Source organism: Adiantum capillus-veneris, chromosome 26, assembly GCF_014529385.1.
Source record: "Adiantum capillus-veneris isolate H3 chromosome 26, ASM1452938v2, whole genome shotgun sequence".
Classification (NCBI taxonomy): domain Eukaryota; kingdom Viridiplantae; phylum Streptophyta; class Polypodiopsida; order Polypodiales; family Pteridaceae; genus Adiantum; species Adiantum capillus-veneris.
This window is the reverse complement of record NC_140956.1, coordinates 82828863-82844811: the sequence shown is the minus strand read 5'-3', so window position 1 is coordinate 82844811 and position 15949 is coordinate 82828863.

Genomic DNA, 15949 nt, shown 5'->3' with positions numbered 1-15949 from the left:
AATTTTGCACTACGTTTGGTCTTTATGAATACATTGTCATGCCTTTTGGCTTGACCAATGCACTAGCCACATTTAACCGCTTGATGGAGAAGCTATTCAGGCCTCATCAAATATTTACTAGAGTGTTTTTTAATGATATTATCATCTACTCTAATTCACTACATGAACACAAGAAACACCTCTAGGTAATATTCAAGTCTTACAAGAGAGTAAACTTTATATTAAGCAAAAAAAAGTGAGTTTTTTTTACAAGAGATTTATTATTTAGGTCACATTATCTCTCAAGATGGCATCCAAATGGATCCATCAAAGCTAGGGTTAATAAAAGGATGGACTAATCCAAGGAATCTTCATGAACTAAGGAGCTTTATATGTATGTGTGCATACTATAGACATTTCATAGAAAAGTTCTCACAAATCATTTGACCATTACATGACCTAACAAAGAAAAACGTTAGGTATACATGGTTTGCCAAGGAGAACAATGCTTTCAAAAAGCTTAAAGAAAAGCTTATCTCTCAACCTGTGTGCTTACATTGCCAGATCTCTCAAAGCCATTTGAGGTCCAATGTGACGCTTGTGGTGATTTCCTTGGAGCTGTTTTGCTCAAGGAAGGGCACGCCATAGACTATGAAAGTCAAAGGCTCGACCCTTTTGAGCAAGCTCTAGGCATATATGATAAGGAACTCCTCATAGTTCTACATGCCTTAGACTCGTGGAAGCACTATTTATTGGGGACTCCTTAGTCATTCTGTGGACGGATAACCAATTTCTTAAGTACTTCATGACGCAGACCAAGCTCTCCAACAAACAAATGAGGTGGGCAAGTTTCCTTTTGCAATTTCATTTTCATATTGCTCACATTTCTGGCAAGCATAATCAAGTAGCCGATGCACTCTCAAGATGACCGAGAGTGAATGCGGTGTCCATAGCAACTCACAATGATCTATCTTCTATGATAGATGAATACGCTATTGATCCTTATGTTTGCTTTCATAGCAAGCCAATAGAAATATGTTTCCATCCCTTTTAGGGTAGATTGAATCCCTCTATGCCCCGCATAAGGAGGAGCATGAGATTCATACATTACTTTCTCACGTAGTGAGTTAGTAACACATAGTCTATTGCCATAAGAAGATAACCATATTGTAAATAAATGTTTACTCTTTCTTCCCTAGTGCAAGAGTATGTTTCTAAATGTGTGGTATGCCAAATACAAAGTTTGATAGAGGGAAGAAACCTGGATTGCTTCAACCTTTGACAATCCTCAACATTCACCATGGGACAACATATCCATGGATTTTATCTTTGGATTGCATAAGTCTATCCATGGGAATACGGAAATATAAACGATAGTAGACAGGTTCAGCAAACAAGCTCATTTTATACCTGTCAAAAAGACTATCAAAGCCCATCAAATGGCAACCCTCTTCATATCATAAATTTTCAAGTACCATGGCTTGCCAATGTCCAAGTGTCAGATAGAGATCCTAGAATGACCAGTAATTTATGTAAGGGTCTCTTTGAGAATTTAGGGACAAGGCTAAACTTCTCTTTGGCCTATCACCCGCAAACGGATGGCCAAAGTGAAATATCTAACCTAACAATTTTTGATCTACTAAAAGCCTACATAATGGAAGTAGATCAGAGGTCCCAATGGGAGAAGTACTTACCCTTAGTGCAATATGCCTACAATAACACTGTACATACTTTCACGGGAAAAGCACCTTTCTAGGTGATTGAGGGAAGATCTAAAAGTCCCCTGCTACTTAAGGTACACGGGAAGATCTTCGATGCAGATGAATATAGCTGAGAACTACAAGAATCTTTCCAAAATATTAAGGATGCTATCTCTATCTCACAGCAAAGGAAAAAGGCTACTGCTGATAAGCACAGAAGAGCCCAAGCCTTAAAGAAAATGATTGGGTCTTGCTTAAGTTTCCCAAGGCTTGATTAAGGCACACAACGGGCAAGAATTCTACGGGACACCAAAAGTACCATGCTAAATTATCAAAAAGGTAGTATCATCCCTTCTAGATTCTTAGACCAATCAATGAGATGGCCTATCAACTCAAGTTTCCCAATCATTGGGTCATACAAAATGCTTTTCATGTGAGCCTACTAAAGCCTTACAAAGGAGAGCCACTTCACGAACCAACTATTGAAGACCCACCGGAGATCGAGGACCAAGAAGAGGTGCTGCAGCCTGAGTCCATTCTTTGACATGAAGACAAGGTATTGAGAGGCAGTAAGATTATTTGAAAATATCTTATTAAGTTTAAGAGCTATCCTTTTGAGATAACCTAAACCTTGTCAATGCTTACAATGCTTCCCTAGAGTAAGCAAATGTACAAATGTTTAAAATGAACAAATTTTTTGTCGTATAAGACTCTCTTTTTCTTTATTGTGCACAAAATGTTAAGAAGTATGCATGCTTAGGATCAAGTTTGCGAAGACGAAGTCTTCCAAACACCAAGTAGAGCTTGTCATTCTACTATGGAAGATTGATAGGACTAATGCGTAGACATGCTTGCGGAAGATTACGCTCTCAAGCACCAAATGGATTAGTCATCCATTCTGGAATGATGTCATAGGGTAAGATAAGGATCCTCTACCCGCTAGAAAAAGGATTAATGAATAGGCTTTATCTTCTTTTCCCCATAGTTGAGCACGACTATGATTTCAAGAGAGAGGTAATGTCATAATAACTAATATCTAATTCTCCTAAATGATTTTCTCATGTTAAACTGATCATTTAATATGAGGAAGTACTAGGGGAGAAAAAGCTAGAATATTGGTTAAGCTGGCAGACATGCCACAATAGCATCTTGTTGTCCGAGTGCAAGAGTGTTCAAGAAACCAGAGGTAAACATGAAAAGTTTTATTAGGGGAAGCACATGGTTGAACCTAGGTGGCTGCCAAAAGTTTTAGAGGGTGAGCAACGGTAGGTAGATATAACTATGATTGTAAGGGAGAAGAATGAGCGTTGGGTTGTGCTAGGGTAGAAACAAAGGGGCTATGTGGGACGGTAGTTTAACCTCACTATCCTATCTTATTGCAGTTTTAGCGAGAACCTCAATTAAATTGTCAATCCATGGGACGAAACTGACTTGACTAGTGCATAGAGGCTACGAGAGGTTGTCAATCTCTCGGAAAACAACAAACAACTCAAATCTAACTCAAGCTACACTCAGGTGACTGAAATCACCAAAAGCCAATCGCTCATCAGTAAACAAATTACATCCGTTATAGCATCAAATGACATCCAAACATAACAAAACTTTTAGGACAAGTTTATAAGACCTAAGAATACATGCTTATGGTCTCATACCCCACTTTAGATCAAGTTCCAAAATCGTAATTATTAACAACAATGGATTTTTGACCTAGTCGTTTTCGACTCGGAATGCACCTAAATGCTTAGCAATGATGCCCCAATACCCCGCCTATGCTTAATTTTTGATTTTGAAGTGTAAATTCCTACTTATGATGAAATTAGGCCGAAGGTCATTTGTGACGCCAAAAGATACGAAATATTGTGATGTGTTTACGTCAATGCGTAGGGCTCTTACCTGTGGTTGCAATGCAACAAATGCACGACTGCAATGTGACAACCGGTGAGAGAGTAGGAAGCGGGAGAAGGAGAGAAGTGAGCACCGTTAGCTCACACTGTGTATTTCATTATCCAAAAACTTACAAAAATTGTCTTTTATACCTTAGCCAAGGTTTTTGGTGGTCAAAACGAATAATTTGGTAGCTCTAACTAAAGATAGATAATGACAGGTTGATACAATGTGGAAGCTTGTAGCCCCGGTTCATCAATTACAAGGTTTATCTGAAGAAATAAGAGTTACAATATTCTCGATTTATCAAAAATAATAAGTGTCTTTACAATCAGAGCTCTGAAAAATGGTATCCATGGTATCCATGTTAGCTTGCTGCTAACATTCCCCCCCTCCTCGCATGTGTCGTCCCTTGACACAGCTTTATGGGCTGAAGTAGTCTTTGGGTTGAAGGCTAGCGAGGCAGTCTTTAAGCGCATTTAGTGCCTTTTTGTATCTGATCTTCCTCTGTTTATCTGGAACTTGCAAGAACTGCATAGTGACTTTGTTTTTCAGCTCCAGTGTTGAGTAGCGTACAAATCGTGATGTCAGGTTGCTAATCACTAGCCCAAATATTTTTGTTTGCTAAGTGAAGAACCCTATGTAGAATGCTTCCTCAAACGCTAGCATATTGTTAGAAGGTAAAAACATACATCTAGTGTAGAAGCCATAGAGGACTTCTTTGGAAGGTTGCCCAGTGAGATCATAGCACAACCCTTTGTTACCCTCGAGGAATGACATCCACGGGGTGCCTACTTGATTTGCCTCATGGAATACTTCAATGCAGGTGAGCAGCATTTGGAAGATTTTGTATAACATTGCACATGATAAATCTGGTAGACTTTTCAAGAAGGACATGGCACCCGTTAGGGTTTTCACCATGTACTCCTCTGTCGGTGGTCCCTTTTTTGGAGCAGGCAATCTGGGGTAATTCAGCCAAGTTGGTCGCTTCTTTATTAGTGCCTCATGTGCTTGCAAAGTCCTTACTCTTGGTACATGATAGAAAGTAGTATCCTTTTGCAGGGCCGCAAGTGCTCTTGTGAACAGAATCAAATACCTTGGATTCTTGTTCAACCAGCTTAGCCTCCACTTCGGGTGGTGTTGATTTGCACCCTCGACTTGCATGTCTGTGTAAAGCCTCTCTTTAACTTGTAGCAACTCCACTTTAATCAGAGGATAGGGCAGGGATTGTTCGTGCCATGCACATTGATTTGATTGGGAGTGAGTTGTGTAACATTGACGGAGTGAAGAACTCTCTGCTCCCAATCCATTGCTACCTTCCACTGCTCATCTACCTCTTGTGTAATCTTCTCCTGGTGCATCTTCCTCAGCCGTTGAGAGCTGAACCATTGGCACTGTGTCCGTTTTGATAATGTGTACTTGAAACTCCTCCTCACCACTTGGCTATTCTGCAGAATGCGTCTCTATCTCAGCAAATGAAACTGAGGGGATATCTACCTGTGAGACTGCTCCAAAGTGCCTACCTCTTCTTGTGTTTTCGATCGTCCCTCTCTCAATAGCTGGTTGACTCTTTTAAGTTCTACTATTTCTTTCAGCAGCTCGTCTTCTCTTTGGACCCACATCAAATCCAGTTCTCTATGCTGAGACTGCTCCAATTTAAGCTCGAGCTGAAGGTCTTTATTCTTCTTCTCTAATGCCTTGTAGACCTCGTCTGTGCCTTTCATCAAGGCCACTGTGGGATTTTCTCTGATTTTCCGTAGGAAAATTTCGTGATCATTTGTTCTTTGCTCTGAGTATTGTAGGGAGGCATTTGCTACATCTAACTGAACCTGAATCTTCTGAATTGATAGTCTTTGTCAAGGCTAGGGACTTGCTACGCGCCGTGTGCGAGCCACAAAGGCTCCTAGCACACAGTCATACAAAAGACAAGCTCACAAGGAAGAATGGTGTGTCACTCACCTTCCTACATAGTTGCGAATGAAGGATTCCCGCGCCGCGAAGAAGAGGGAGACGCCGCTACGCCGCGCTCAGCCGCCTCGCCGCCGTCGCAATGCTCGATCACACACACACTCTCACACTCTCTCTCTCTCTCTCACACGTACACACACACACAAGGAGATGGTGAAGGAGAAGGTGGAGATGGAGCAAGAGCAGCTTCTATTGCACAATGAGAGAATGAGTAAAAATTAGGTTTAGTGGCTTTTATATGAGCTCACCCCATTCACACTTGGGCGCCCATACTTAGCCAACTAACTCCTTGAATATTCCAGTTAGAGTGCGCCTGTCATCGGCGATCACCCTTACCCTGTTCCTATCGGTCCGACAAGCCCGGTACCTGACTCTAAACAATACAACGTTTATAGATCATAGGGTGTCCGTGTGCCGTGAGGGTTAACATGCGCCCCTTCCTGATGTAGATTCCGTCCTCGAAAGCTATCCAGTTGAAGCTCGTTCGTCGAGATGGGAGAGCAGTCGACATGGATGTGCGTAGCCTTCTTCAATCACTGCAAAATCAAACAACAGTGCCACAGTAATTGCATTCTCATATACAATTAAAAATCATATGCAATTTTAGACAGACAAATTGATTGGTAACAGAATTTTAGACAATTTGTCAGCAATAAACATTAAATTGCAATATAATCAAATGCATAAACAGATGTAAAGGTAAAAAATTAAACAAGTCCGGGGTCGCTAATTTAACGGTCAAAAGGCATTAGAGCTCGACTATTAATACCATGGGTAACTTCTCAATTTTTTCTGGTCAATTAAGTTGTTTAATCACGAGAGCCAAGTATTTGATGTTCGAGGGTTGACTAGAGGCTATACCTAGAAGACCTTGTAGTTAAGCTACGATAAAAGGAATTTCTCATGAAATCATCGCCTGACTGATTACCTCTTCTTTGACCCCCCAAAGTCTTTTCACATTGATTCAATTTTGATGTGTGTGCTTATTTTGTATGCCTTGGGTTTTTTGATTTTCAAGGAAAAGCGCCCACACTGGGAACCTCTAGGGCTCTAGTACCATAGGCGATACATGTGAGTGAAGTACCAATTTAAGCAGGGATTTCTCTTCCAGCTTAAAATTTTACATTGTGGCACTTTGATTTTTTGTTTATTCATTTTCAGCGTTTTAATTTTGTAACTTTGGGGGGTCATATAACACTGTTACCCTCCCCAGGCTCATCACATTAGTAAACTCCCTTTATAATACTTAAGCTAAAGGTCAATAGGGTTAAGCCCACTAGAAAGCCCTAGTACATTTCACACAATGCTGCCTAAATCGGATTAAGAACCTAAGTAACCATTGCTTATTAGGAAGGCATCCCCCATGGTATTAAGAGAAGATTTCTAATACCTAGCTTGGTCAAACTAGCTTAGTCGGACTGCTTGATTTTTAAACCTAGACAAGTGATTATGACAAAACATTACATTGAATTAAATGTTTGATACTAAGCAAATGGACTGAATATTATGCTACCAATCACAATCAAAGCAGACAAACATGGATGCAAAAAGATAAGGGCAATGCTAATGGACATAAAACACCTGTTTGTGTTGATGGTCGCGCTTGATTTGAAGTGTGAACGAGAGAAAGGTTCCATGAAGGTCCAAATCCTATCAATAGCAACACGCTCTTGTACACACTAGGAAACAAAAGGAATACCTCCAGGAGGCACATTAGTGGGAAAAGGTACCAACACTTATTGAACACAACAAAAAACATAAGGAACCCTAACCTAATTATTTGCACTCCCCCTAAAGAGTCAAGGGAATAGGATATTGTAGAGGTTGGGGGGAAACCCTAAGGCTAAATCCCTATCCTCGTCGTCGAGATAAACAAAGTCATCATCCATGAGACCATATGTGCCATTCGTGTAGTCATGTAAATTTTCTTCTTCATCATAGGTGCCCATGTTTACTAAGAAGGTCACTAGACGCCTATAGTCATCTTGGTCAAAAGGGTAGGCTTGTGCAATGGGAGAAACGCTCTCTACTAAGTATGGATCAGACGTGGTCAAGAGACGTATCAGCCATTCTAACTCCTCAAAATTCCTCTCACATGCTAGCGTACCTATCAAATCCCATTCACATGCAAGCACTGGAAAGACCATGTGAAATATTTGTGAAAAGTAACGAGGGTACCTCTCACCCAAGGCAGGAGTGGATGACTCTAGCGTACTAGCCATATCTGTACATGCAAATAGATGATGGTTAGAGTGCAAATATTACAAGGGTCGTGTTCTTGTGCATAATTTGTTTTTATGATTTGTGTGATGGCTCTTGCTCTTTTACTTTTTTATCTTGTTTTTGTGAGTATAAGGCTTTATATATACATTCCCTAAGATCGGAGATTAAGAGGTCAGGGAGAAAGGTTGAGAGGGAAGCAAGTGAATGATGGATGTCCACAAACACTCCCCCCTTCCTTGGGTAGATCATACCGTTTGAAATGAGCTTGTCACCCTTTGAAACCAATTGTTCCAGTTGGTAATAGGTGAGGATTTTTGCTAGTAGTTTTCTATTACCCTAGGTGCCTCGTCAAGTTGCAAGGGTGGTAAGGTACTCTCCCAGGATCAAACTTGAAGTGGTTTATCAGGTGACTCTTGAACACTGGGAGGTGTGGATTCTTTTGTAGCTTCATTGAGGTCCATTACTATAGATGGAGGCTGTGTAGAAGCTTTTACCTCTATGGATGTATTACATGAGAAGCTAGAAGCTTCATGGAACTCCCCCCTTCCTGAGCTAGGTGGAATAAATTGGGTTTGCCTTGGAGCCCAAACTAGCTCTGGACTAGGTGTGTAGCATTCTGTGATCTTTCCCTTCCCACGGTCTGCCATTGGCTTTAGCGTTACACTGTTTGACTCATATGGGTTTGTTGTCGATAGGGAAGGACACATTTTACGTTTAGGTACCCAAATTTTCTCATTTCCATCATAGTATCCTTGGGCTTTTAATAGTCGTTTAGAAATCCAGCGCCACGTTTTCTTACATTTCTTGGAGCGAGTGGGACGTTTCTTATGAGGCTTCCGTTTTTTAGCATCAGCCACGGTCAGTAAAGAAGATTTAGGGACCCACTTGTATGCTTTCTTTGTTATATTAGGATGGTTCTTTCCTGGTTGAGTGAGAACACACCCAATAGCAAAGTTTGATGCATCAATATGCACATGGAAAATGACATCCCAGTTAGGTGTCCTTAAAATCAGAGCACTTGCTAGTGTTTTCTTCAATTGTTCATAGGCCTGGTCACACTCTTCAGTCCATTTAAATTCAATGAGAAGCTTGTACAAGGACGTCCTATCTCAGCGAAAAATAAAATAAACCGTCGATAATAACCCACGTGTCCCATGAACCTTTGAACTCCCTTGTAATTGGTTGGTGGTGGTAAATCTAGAATCACTTTAATTTTGCTCTCATCGGTTGAGATACCATTCTTAGATACTATATGCCCTAAAATAACTCCATGCTTGACCCAAAATTGGCATTTGAACGGGTTCAATGAGATACGATATAACCTACACTTTTCAAACACCTTCCGCAAACATGATAGATGTTCTTTCCAAGAAGAGTAAACACAAAGGTCGTCTAAGAAAGCTTCACAAAACTCTCTCAAATATTCTTTAAAAGCAGTGTTTATTAATCGTTGGAATGTAGCAAGGGCATTTGTTAAGCCAAAAGCCATCACACGAAATGCAAACACGCCAAATTCTGTGATGAAGGCAGTTTTAGCTTGGTCCTCTAGCGCTATCGTGATTTGGTTGTAGCCTGAGTACCCATCTAGAAAGCTATAAGCTTCCTTGCCTGCAACTCTTTAGAGTACATGTTCGGAATATGGTAGGGGGTAATGGTCTCTTCTAGTAGCTGCATTAACTTTTTTGAGGTCCACGCACACCCTGAGTTTCCCATTCTTTTTTGGCACGATAACTATTGGAGACACCCATTCAGAGTGTTCAATAGGATATATGAACCCACATTTGATAAGCTTTTCTAGTTCTTCTTGAATGATCCTTGCGTACTTAGGATTCATCGGGTAGGGTCTTTGTTGTACGGGCTTCGCAGTGCTAATCATAGGGATTGTATGTTGGACCACAGAAGGTGGAACACCTTTCATATCATGGTATGTCCAAGCGAATATGTCCTTGAATTCCTTGAGAAGCTCTTTGAGGACCGCCTCTTCAACTTCTGTGAGGTCTTGGGCAATAAAAACAGGTTTTGATTCTTCACCGGGGTCGGCTAATTCTATTTCTTTAACTATTGCCGGACCATCATAGATTCCATTATTCCCATCGATAGGTATTCTTTGGGCTTTTGTGTACACAACCTTTGCTTCCCCTGTGGTGTAAGATTTGAAATGTTCTGGTGTAGGATGCAAGTCTGTGGATTTTGGTTGTGCTTTGGTCTGTGCTTCCATTTCTGCTTTCTTGTGTTGTCGAGCTAACTCTTGGTTTTGATGCCTCCTTGCAGTGCGGCTCAACTTTGTCTTGTCTATGATCTCTGATTGGGCTATGTCATGGGGTCGTGGTCTACACCACATAACATTTTGGAGATATTCACCCCAATCGTCTACCAATTTACGATGAGCATCACATGCTCCTATATAACTGAGCCATTCTGCTGAGGATCTCTTCTTTTTTATCCTAGCACGTACATTGGCTCGATATCGACGCCTCTTAAAGTTTTTCTTTTTCTTATTTGAGACCTGCTTTTGATTTGCATTTAGATCTGGCTCACTAAAGGAGTCCTCATTGGTGTCCTCTTCACTCTCGGAGGAGCTATCATCGGTTGGTGTGCTCGGTCCTTCCGAATGTTTTGACTCTGAACTTGCTCCACTCTCTAATTCATGAGATTCAGAATCCGTTTCACTCTGGGAGTCCGTGTCTGAGTCGTGTTGGTCAAAGTCTTCTATTGAGCTATCGGTGTCACTGTCAGATTGGTCTACAATTGCCTTGCCCTTAGAAGATGCATGTATGGCACTTATCATGTTCAGAGGTGCAATTTGTGGTACCTCTTCCCCCTCTGGTGTGACCCAAGTGGTTCCTCTATTTTCCCAGGTATCTATGGTTGCAGCTAGGTGTACCCAGTCTACGTTGTCTGATTCCGTCATACCCGGTAACACATCCATGTAAGGAGAATTTTGGCCAATGTATGTATCCTTCTTACAAGTGTAACAATATTTTAGTGGGGCCGAGTGAACTGTGGTGTCAGAGCGATGATCAATAATGGTTTTACTCCCTAAGGGGTGTACCTTACCAGTCACCAAATCCACTCTAAGGACAGAGTCTTGGAATTGCAAATAGACATGATTTTTAGACCAATCGTGAACCATTTGTGCTTCCCTCATGAATGGTCGTCCTAAAATCATTTCATATGACATAAGGTGTTTAGAGAAATCCATTACAATGAACGTATGTCGTACCTTGTGTCCTAGAACTTTGATCTTAAGATCCTTGAGCATCCCCATAGGTTTGGCTATGGTACCATTTGCCATCTTTACCACAATGTTAGTAACACTGAGGCGGGGTTTTCCCATGGATTCCCAACAATCTTTTGTAACGATGCTAACTCCCGCACCACCATCAAGAATTCCCTTTATAGTTAATCCCTTGGTAGTGATGGGTAGGGTCGCATTAGACTCGTCGCCTTCAAAATACTGCCCTAATTCGTTAATGGGTACCTCGATCACAGACTCGTTTCCATCTAAATCAAGTGATTGCACATGATTTTCCTCATCAATCATAATCGAGTCAGGCCTATTTGGTTGCGCAAACTGCGGTAATCCCGTTTGTAGCTCTCCGTTAAGGAATGCTCAAAGTGCAAAGAATAACTCAGGATCTCCATACAGCTTTGCTATGATCGTGGTTCGGACCTCAGAAGACATGAAGTCCACTAGTTTGGCAACATTCATTGGCATTTTGCAGGGTGTAGGTCCTTGACTAGGAACTGGTGAGGATGGAATCTCATATTCCTCAATGGGATCAGGTATTCCTTTGTTAAACATCCTTTCCAACAAGAAAGGTGTATGCTCACTTTCTGATGTCCCGTCCTCACTCCCTTCTTGGATGATACTAGATATGGCTAACGGTCTATGGTTCATGTGGGGTGGATGAACTTGCATGGGAAACACTGTGTCATGAATTTTGACATGCATGGGTTCTGGTTCTAGTTTCCTTTGAGTCTCCTCCACTAAACCTCTTAGATGTTTCACCTGCTCAATCTCGTCTACTGGGTTTGGGTACTGCCAATCTTCTTTTTACGATTCTTCCCTTTTTGCCCCTGCGGTTTATCTTGGGGGTCTTGGATTGGATTTGGAAACACTTGTGGTGTTTTCAAAGGCTCTTTATGGTTTCCTCTTATTCGGTTTTCATTTGGTTCCATATTACGATTTTCTTTGTCGGTCTTTCCCTTTGTGGTATTGGTTCTAGTCTCCATTGTCTCGATTGAATCTGAATCATCCTCGAGGTCATTCATATACACGGGGTCATCTCCTGTTCCTATGTTTGTTTTGGAACTTGGCTTTGAATTTCCCGTATTCTGAGACCTCTTCCTTCGTGTCTTCTTTTTCTTTGCTTGGATAACTGACGCGGTATCTCTCTCTTCGAGGATATGGCCTGGCCCTTGAAGCATGGACCGTGTAATCGCATAAGCGGGTGCGACGGGTGGTATTGGCGATGTCACACTATCAATTTCGACCAAATTTTGGGGTGTGATTTTAGGCGCATTTGGGTTATAGGGGCATTGGGCAATCAAGTGATCTATGCCACAACGATTACATGTGAGTATTGGCATTGCAAATGTGCTCCCTTGATTCATTTGCATCTGTGCAGCATTCTTTTGCAGCCTAATAGGGCACTCCGCTGCCCGATGTGGTCCACCACACTCGTAGCATTGAAGAGGTGGCCTCCTAGCTTGGGTGTTGATATTTTGACCTCTGGATGCAAGAGCAGCAGCTTGATTAACCGGCTTGACTTTCCCCCAACAATCTTCCATGTAGTATATAGGACACTCTTCCAATGTATCAAGTCCGTAGGCAATACTAGTGTTTATTTCCTCCTCACAGCCATCTGCATAAGCATTAGATGGCTCGCAACCCACTTGGTTCATAGGGGCGACTCTTGGATGCGAGGGTTGCGGTCCTAGCATAGGAGGTGGTAGCGGTGTAGCTTGTACAACATTTTGAGATCTAGGGACCATGTGTTGCGGTAGTTGCTCAACAGGTGGAGCAGGCATCAATACAGGAGCTCGAGGTGCATTTGTCCAGGCTAAAGGTGGTCTATTTGCCATCATACGTTTGATCATTAAACAATCCTTAGCTTGGTGACCATACCTACCACTTGCATTGCAAGTTCCATTAAATTTTACTCTAAACGTAGGGCACTCACTAGTGCTATGTGGACCTAAGAAAATGGAACACCATTGTTGCTCCCTTCTTGGGTACATGTGACTATTTGGAGGGGGTCGATTATCCTTAAGAGACTCTTGGATTGCCTTGGTGAGGTCTGTCAAGAATGTCTCAAATACCTTTGGCTCATTGGCAATGGGCTTTGTAGTCATGGGTTCGTACCCAATGGCTTGTGAGCTAGTGGATCTCGTGTCAGTAGACACCCTCATGCCTGCTATCATCAAGTTGTCCTCTAATTGGATTGCATTGGTAGTGACATCTTCCCAGGTTGTGATACCTCTAATCACTAGTCCATTATAGATTCCTTCATTCCTCAACCCTCGAATGAATCGATCAAGCAGTTGGTTATTGTTGAAGCGCTCATTTACAGGGCAGTGAGAGTTTAATTGCTTTAGACGACTAATGAAGTCCCTTACTGACTCTCCTTCCTTACGTTCGGCCTTCTGTAGCTGAGATGCTACACCCCAAAGCACACCTTCTCGTATGTACTCCTTTAGAAACAACCTTCGAAGGGTAGGGTAGATTGTTTTCTCGTCCACCCTTAGGGTTCTATACCAATCTCCAGCCTTCCCACTTAATGTCAAGATTAAGGCATTGCACTTATGTAGTTCGTTGCGTTCCCCCAAGGAATCACATACTTGTTCAAACACTTCAATGTGTTTTCTAGCATCTTCGTCCCCATTGAATTTTTGCGTGAGTTTGGCAATTTGTACTGCCTTACTTCTAGGCTCTGTATCAGATGTATGACGCATATTTTCCGCAATAGATCGACCTATGGTTTGAGCAAACGCTGCCAAGTCACCTATGTGAGGAGGCAGGGCCGGTGGAGGTACTCTTGGAATCATATGTGGGAGAGGGACGGGTACCGGTCTTGGCATATGTGTGGATGATGTAGGATATGGAACATAACCGGGCATAGGTCCACTCGGGTAAGGGCTAGGGAGCGGCACTCGAGGAGCATAAACAAGTGGTACAATTGGAGGTGTGGGGGCCATGTGTGCATAAGGGGCTAGAGGCACATACGGTCGAGGCCCCATATTAGGTACTACGACACTAGGTAGTGGCACTGTGCTAACTGTAGATGTCATCGGTACATTCTCTGTCAGGCTTATCCCTGGAGTGAGCACTGTGTTTTCCTTAATAGAGGGTTGAGCCAAGTTAGGGAAGCTAAAGTTGTCGCTCGGAGGCTCAGATTGCATAGAGACCCCAGGTGAAATGACGTAAGATGGGTCCATGGGGCTCATTAGAGGAGTCTCCATTTGTGATAGAGTAGGCTGTTGAGCCTTGCTCGTATCCAGAAATCTCATGGGGCCAGTTGAGAGTATATTTACCCCTCGGTTTTGCCTTTCTGATTGAATAATGCCATGGATAACATTACAGATCATTTTCTGTTGATCTTCGATGCTCGTGGCACTAGAGGTGGATTGTACAATCTCTATCCATCCTACATGGTAGGCGTGGCCAGAGTGTAGATCCGTCAACACCTCAGTGTGGAGGTCGTATGTCCAATGATCATTAATGAACAATCCTTCTAGAGTCGACGTGTTAACGGTTTCTTGTGAGGTAGAAGCAATGTTGCTCCCCGTGGTTTTACTTGTCACCAACGGTACTCTAGAGGGAACTTCTGAAGGAGGCAGCTCAACAGGGCCTTCTTGGTAAGAAGTTGGCAGGATATCCACATGGACACTCTTTGGGGGTGTGGGGTCCACGTGCGATGTGAAAGGAGTGTCCACTTCCCCACCCCCTTCGTGTGCTTCATTTGCATCAGGTTCCGAGCGAGTAGCTCTACCTAATGTTTCCATGAAATGGCTAAACATACTAGTACTAGGCTGTGGAGCTTCGGGAGGTGCATGGCCTTCTCTCTCAGTGTTTTGGGTAGGGTATGCTTCCATGATTTCTGAGTCGGAGGAGGAATCACTAGCGGCTATTTTAGGGTCTTGGGTGGTGCTACCTTGTGTCCCCGCTGAGGGTCTAGAGCCTATCGTGGATGGGTAATGGGTGTCCGTATGAACAGAGGCACCCTCAATATGCTCGTGTTCTAGCACCCGCCCAGAGCGTAAGTGCATGTGCTTTTGATACCCTCAGGTGTCAAAAAGCTGCTCTAGGAGGCCTTGTGACTAGTTTTTTGCGTGTTTTTTGTTTGTTTTTTTGCTAGATTTTTTAGAGCGTGTCGTGGAATGGGCCGTGTGATAGCTCGAAACGAGCGTATCGCTAGGAGGGACGCGCTGTGCTTTACAGACCACCGTTTGGTTCTATTTTGCTCCAGAAAAGCCCGAAACAGTCTTTCCTAGCTGGGGAACTAGGCTCCAAATAGCAAGTCTAAGGGTGGAAGTGGGAAGAGAAGGGAGGAGAGTGGAGGACTTGCCCCACATGCTCTCATTCCCTCTTGAGGGGGTAGGGTATATATATAAGAGTGAGTCTAGTATATATCATAGGACTGAGGCCTGGGCCTGGGCTTGGGCTTGGGGAAATGATCCCCATCCCGATCAAAATTTTAGTGATCCCCCCAGTCACTCACGCTTAAATATTTTCGATTATTTTTATAATCTCCCCCTCACTCACGTTTTTATTTTTCGAAATAATTTTTTTTAATTTTTTTTGATTTTAACTTTTTTTATAATTTTTTTTGGATATTATTTGGTACGCGTTTTGGTGCGCGTTGACCTCACCTAACTATTTACTGTCCCACCTACCTACTGACCTGCTAATCAGTGGTTCACCTAATTACTAACCTGCTTAATTAACTAACTGTGCGCCTAACTGTGCACAACCACAAAATGCAGAAAATTGAAACTTGACAAAACTGTGCAATGCAAACCAGAAAATGCAAAAAACGCAGAAACGCAAGAAATGCGAACTGTGTAAGCTGAAATCTGAGCTTAATAGAACTAGCAAAACAGAGCTTAACAGAACATAGAAAACTTGAATGCATCAACAACATTCTGTCTTTCTCTACTGTTTTTGCATAACAACAATAATCAAACTTAAG